The following is a 7,201-nucleotide window of genomic DNA, read 5'->3' on the forward strand; positions in this document are numbered from 1 at the left end:
CCATTGACCGTTATTTTATTCTATGCGAAGCCGCTATGCGCTTCTCGGACATATTACAGCGAAAACTAAAGGACATTGAAATCACTGTTCAATGTGCCAGAGACCATTGACAATTATTTTATTCTATGCAAAGCCGCTATGCGCTTCTCGGACATATTACAGCGAAAACTAAAGGACATTGAAACCACTGTGCAATGAGCCAGAGACCATTGACCATTATTTTATTCTATGCAAAGCCGCTATGCGCTTCTCGGACATATTACAGCGAAAACTAAAGGACATAGAAATCACTGTGCAATATGCCAGAGACCACTGACCATTATTTTATTCTATGCAAAGAGGCTATACGCTCCTCGGACATATTACTGCGAAAACTAAACGACATTGAAATCACTGTGCAACGTGCCAGAGACCATTGACCATTATTTTATTCTATGCAAAGCCGCTATGCGCTTCTCGGACATATTACAGCGAAAACTAAAGGACATTGAAACCACTGTGCAATGAGCCAGAGACCATTGACCATTATTTTATTCTATGCAAAGCCGCTATGCGCTTCTCGGACATATTACAGCGAAAACTAAAGGACATTGAAATCACTGTGCAATATGCCAGAGACCATTGACCATTATTTTTTTCTATGCAAAGCCGCTATGCGCTTCTCGGACATATTACAGCGAAAACTAAAGGACATTGAAATCACTGTGCAATATGCCAGAGACCATTGACCATTATTTTATTCTATGCAAAGCCGCTATGCTCTCCTCGGACATATTACAGCGAAAACTAAAGGACATTGAAATCACTGTGCAATGTGCCAGAGACCATTGACCGTTATTTTATTGTATGCAAAGCCGCTATCCGCTTCTCGGACATATTACAGCGAAAACTATAGGACATTGAAATCACTGTGCAATGTGCCAGAGACCATTGACCATTATTTTATTCTATGCAAAGCCGCTATGCGCTTCTCGGACATATTACAGCGAAAACTAATGGACATTGAAATCACTGTGCAATGTTCCAGAGACCATTGACCATTATTTTATTCTATGCAAAGCCGCTATGCGCTTCTCGGACATATTACAGCGAAAACTAAAGGACATTGAAACCACTGTGCAATGAGCCAGAGACCATTGACCATTATTTTATTCTATGCAAAGCCGCTATGCGCTTCTCGGACATATTACAGCGAAAACTAAAGGACATTGAAATCACTGTGCAATATGCCAGAGACCATTGACCATTATTTTTTTCTATGCAAAGCCGCTATGCGCTTCTCGGACATATTACAGCGAAAACTAAAGGACATTGAAATCACTGTGCAATATGCCAGAGACCATTGACCATTATTTTATTCTATGCAAAGCCGCTATGCGCTCCTCGGACATATTACAGCGAAAACTAAAGGACATTGAAATCACTGTGCAATGTGCCAGAGACCATTGACCGTTATTTTATTGTATGCAAAGCCGCTATCCGCTTCTCGGACATATTACAGCGAAAACTATAGGACATTGAAATCACTGTGCAATGTGCCAGAGACCATTGACCATTATTTTATTCTATGCAAAGCCGCTATGCGCTTCTCGGACATATTACAGCGAAAACTAATGGACATTGAAATCACTGTGCAATGTGCCAGAGACCATTGACCATTATTTTATTCTATGCAAAGCCGCTATGCGCTTCACGGACATATTACAGCGAAAACTAGAGGACATTGAAATCACTGTGCAATGTTCCAGAGACCATTGACCATTATTTTATTCTATGCAAAGCCGCTATGCGCTTCTCGGACATATTACAGCGAAAACTAAAGGACATTGAAACCACTGTGCAATGAGCCAGAGACCATTGACCATTATTTTATTCTATGCAAAGCCGCTATGCGCTTCTCGGACATATTACAGCGAAAACTAAAGGACATTGAAATCACTGTGCAATATGCCAGAGACCATTGACCATTATTTTTTTCTATGCAAAGCCGCTATGCGCTTCTCGGACATATTACAGCGAAAACTAAAGGACATTGAAATCACTGTGCAATATGCCAGAGACCATTGACCATTATTTTATTCTATGCAAAGCCGCTATGCGCTCCTCGGACATATTACAGCGAAAACTAAAGGACATTGAAATCACTGTGCAATGTGCCAGAGACCATTGACCGTTATTTTATTGTATGCAAAGCCGCTATCCGCTTCTCGGACATATTACAGCGAAAACTATAGGACATTGAAATCACTGTGGAATGTGCCAGAGACCATTGACCATTATTTTATTCTATGCAAAGCCGCTATGCGCTTCTCGGATATATTACAGCGAAAACTAATGGACATTGAAATCACTGTGCAATGAGCCAGAGACCATTGACCATTATTTTATTCTATGCAACGCCGCTATGCGCTTCTCGAACATAAGACAGCGAAAACTAAAGGACATTGAAATCACTGTGCAATGTTCCAGAGACCACTGACCATTATTTTATTCTATGCAAAGCCGCTATGCGCTTCTCGGACATATTAGAGCGAAAACTAAAGAACATTGAAATCACTGTGCAATGTGCCAGAGACCGTTGACCATAATTTTATTCTATGCGAAGCCGCTATGCGCTTCTCGGACATATTACAGCGAAAACTAAAGGACATTGAAATCACTGTGCATGTGCCAGAGACCATTGACCGTTATTTTATTCTATGCGAAGCCGCTATGCGCTTCTCGGACATATTACAGCGAAAACTAAAGGACATTGAAATCACTGTGCAATGTGCCAGAGACCATTGACCATTATTTTATTCTATGCAAAGCCGCTATGCGCTTCTCGGACATATTACAGCGAAAACTTAAGGACATTGAAACCACTGTGCAATGAGCCAGAGACCATTGACCATTATTTTATTCTATGCAAAGCCGCTATGCGCTTCTCGGACATATTACAGCGAAAACTAAAGGACATAGAAATCACTGTGCAATATGCCAGAGACCACTGACCATTATTTTATTCTATGCAAAGAGGCTATACGCTCCTCGGACATATTACTGCGAAAACTAAACGACATTGAAATCACTGTGCAACGTGCCAGAGACCATTGACCATTATTTTATTCTATGCCAAGCCGCTATGCGCTTCTGGGACATATTACAGCGAAAACTAAAGGAGATTGAAATCACCGTGCAATGTGCCAGAGACCATTGACCATTATCTTATTCTATGCAAAGCCGCTATGCGCTTCTCGGACATATTACAGCAAAAACTGAAGGACATTGAAATCACCGTGAAATGTGCCAGAGACCATTGACCATTATTTTATTCTATGCAAAGCCGCTATGCGCTTCTCGGACATATTACAGCGAAAACTAAAGGACATTGAAATCACCGTGCAATGTGCCAGAGATCATTGACCATTATTTTATTCTATGCGAAGCCGCTATGCGCTGCTCGGACATATTACAGCGAAAACTAAAGGACATTGAAACCACTGTGCAATGTGCCAGAGATCATTGACCATTATTTTATTCTATCCAAAGCCGCTACGCTCTTCTCGTACATATTACAGCGAAATCTAAAGGACATTGAAATCACTGTGCAATGTGCCAGAGACCATTGACCATTATTTTATTCTATGCAAAGCCGCTATGCGCTTCTCGGACATATTACAGCGAAAACTGAAGGACATTGAAATCAGTGTGCAATGTGTCAGAGACCATTGACCATTATTTTATTCTATGCAAAGCCGCTATGCGCTTCTCGGACATATTACAGCGAAAACTAAAGGACATAGAAATCACTGTGCAATATGCCAGAGACCACTGACCATTATTTTATTCTATGCAAAGAGGCTATACGCTCCTCGGACATATTACTGCGAAAACTAAACGACATTGAAATCACTGTGCAACGTGCCAGAGACCATTGACCATTATTTTATTCTATGCAAAGCCGCTATGCGCTTCTCGGACATATTACAGCGAAAACTAAAGGACATTGAAACCACTGTGCAATGAGCCAGAGACCATTGACCATTATTTTATTCTATGCAAAGCCGCTATGCGCTTCTCGGACATATTACAGCGAAAACTAAAGGACATTGAAATCACTGTGCAATATGCCAGAGACCATTGACCATTATTTTTTTCTATGCAAAGCCGCTATGCGCTTCTCGGACATATTACAGCGAAAACTAAAGGACATTGAAATCACTGTGCATGTGCCAGAGACCATTGACCGTTATTTTATTCTATGCGAAGCCGCTATGCGCTTCTCGGACATATTACAGCGAAAACTAAAGGACATTGAAATCACTGTTCAATGTGCCAGAGACCATTGACCATTATTTTATTCTATGCAAAGCCGCTATGCGCTTCTCGGACATATTACAGCGAAAACTAAAGGACATTGAAACCACTGTGCAATGAGCCAGAGACCATTGACCATTATTTTATTCTATGCAAAGCCGCTATGCGCTTCTCGAACATAAGACATCGAAAACTAAAGGACATTGAAATCACTGTGCAATGTTCCAGAGACCACTGACCATTATTTTATTCTATGCAAAGCCGCTATGCGCTTCTCGGACATATTAGAGCGAAAACTAAAGGACATTGAAATCACTGTGCAATGTGCCAGAGACCGTTGACCATAATTTTATTCTATGCGAAGCCGCTATGCGCTTCTCGGACATATTACAGCGAAAACTAAAGGACATTGAAATCACTGTGCATGTGCCAGAGACCATTGACCGTTATTTTATTCTATGCGAAGCCGCTATGCGCTTCTCGGACATATTACAGCGAAAACTAAAGGACATTGAAATCACTGTTCAATGTGCCAGAGACCATTGACAATTATTTTATTCTATGCAAAGCCGCTATGCGCTTCTCGGACATATTACAGCGAAAACTAAAGGACATTGAAACCACTGTGCAATGAGCCAGAGACCATTGACCATTATTTTATTCTATGCAAAGCCGCTATGCGCTTCTCGGACATATTACAGCGAAAACTAAAGGACATAGAAATCACTGTGCAATATGCCAGAGACCACTGACCATTATTTTATTCTATGCAAAGAGGCTATACGCTCCTCGGACATATTACTGCGAAAACTAAACGACATTGAAATCACTGTGCAACGTGCCAGAGACCATTGACCATTATTTTATTCTATGCAAAGCCGCTATGCGCTTCTCGGACATATTACAGCGAAAACTAAAGGACATTGAAACCACTGTGCAATGAGCCAGAGACCATTGACCATTATTTTATTCTATGCAAAGCCGCTATGCGCTTCTCGGACATATTACAGCGAAAACTAAAGGACATTGAAATCACTGTGCAATATGCCAGAGACCATTGACCATTATTTTTTTCTATGCAAAGCCGCTATGCGCTTCTCGGACATATTACAGCGAAAACTAAAGGACATTGAAATCACTGTGCAATATGCCAGAGACCATTGACCATTATTTTATTCTATGCAAAGCCGCTATGCTCTCCTCGGACATATTACAGCGAAAACTAAAGGACATTGAAATCACTGTGCAATGTGCCAGAGACCATTGACCGTTATTTTATTGTATGCAAAGCCGCTATCCGCTTCTCGGACATATTACAGCGAAAACTATAGGACATTGAAATCACTGTGCAATGTGCCAGAGACCATTGACCATTATTTTATTCTATGCAAAGCCGCTATGCGCTTCTCGGACATATTACAGCGAAAACTAATGGACATTGAAATCACTGTGCAATGTTCCAGAGACCATTGACCATTATTTTATTCTATGCAAAGCCGCTATGCGCTTCTCGGACATATTACAGCGAAAAATAAAGGACATTGAAACCACTGTGCAATGAGCCAGAGACCATTGACCATTATTTTATTCTATGCAAAGCCGCTATGCGCTTCTCGGACATATTACAGCGAAAACTAAAGGACATTGAAATCACTGTGCAATATGCCAGAGACCATTGACCATTATTTTTTTCTATGCAAAGCCGCTATGCGCTTCTCGGACATATTACAGCGAAAACTAAAGGACATTGAAATCACTGTGCAATATGCCAGAGACCATTGACCATTATTTTATTCTATGCAAAGCCGCTATGCGCTCCTCGGACATATTACAGCGAAAACTAAAGGACATTGAAATCACTGTGCAATGTGCCAGAGACCATTGACCGTTATTTTATTGTATGCAAAGCCGCTATCCGCTTCTCGGACATATTACAGCGAAAACTATAGGACATTGAAATCACTGTGCAATGTGCCAGAGACCATTGACCATTATTTTATTCTATGCAAAGCCGCTATGCGCTTCTCGGACATATTACAGCGAAAACTAATGGACATTGAAATCACTGTGCAATGTGCCAGAGACCATTGACCATTATTTTATTCTATGCAAAGCCGCTATGCGCTTCACGGACATATTACAGCGAAAACTAGAGGACATTGAAATCACTGTGCAATGTTCCAGAGACCATTGACCATTATTTTATTCTATGCAAAGCCGCTATGCGCTTCTCGGACATATTACAGCGAAAACTAAAGGACATTGAAACCACTGTGCAATGAGCCAGAGACCATTGACCATTATTTTATTCTATGCAAAGCCGCTATGCGCTTCTCGGACATATTACAGCGAAAACTAAAGGACATTGAAATCACTGTGCAATATGCCAGAGACCATTGACCATTATTTTTTTCTATGCAAAGCCGCTATGCGCTTCTCGGACATATTACAGCGAAAACTAAAGGACATTGAAATCACTGTGCAATATGCCAGAGACCATTGACCATTATTTTATTCTATGCAAAGCCGCTATGCGCTCCTCGGACATATTACAGCGAAAACTAAAGGACATTGAAATCACTGTGCAATGTGCCAGAGACCATTGACCGTTATTTTATTGTATGCAAAGCCGCTATCCGCTTCTCGGACATATTACAGCGAAAACTATAGGACATTGAAATCACTGTGGAATGTGCCAGAGACCATTGACCATTATTTTATTCTATGCAAAGCCGCTATGCGCTTCTCGGATATATTACAGCGAAAACTAATGGACATTGAAATCACTGTGCAATGAGCCAGAGACCATTGACCATTATTTTATTCTATGCAACGCCGCTATGCGCTTCTCGAACATAAGACAGCGAAAACTAAAGGACATTGAAATCACTGTGCAATGTTC

Source organism: Amblyomma americanum, chromosome 1 (assembly GCF_052857255.1).
Source record: "Amblyomma americanum isolate KBUSLIRL-KWMA chromosome 1, ASM5285725v1, whole genome shotgun sequence".
Classification (NCBI taxonomy): Eukaryota; Metazoa; Arthropoda; class Arachnida; order Ixodida; family Ixodidae; genus Amblyomma; species Amblyomma americanum.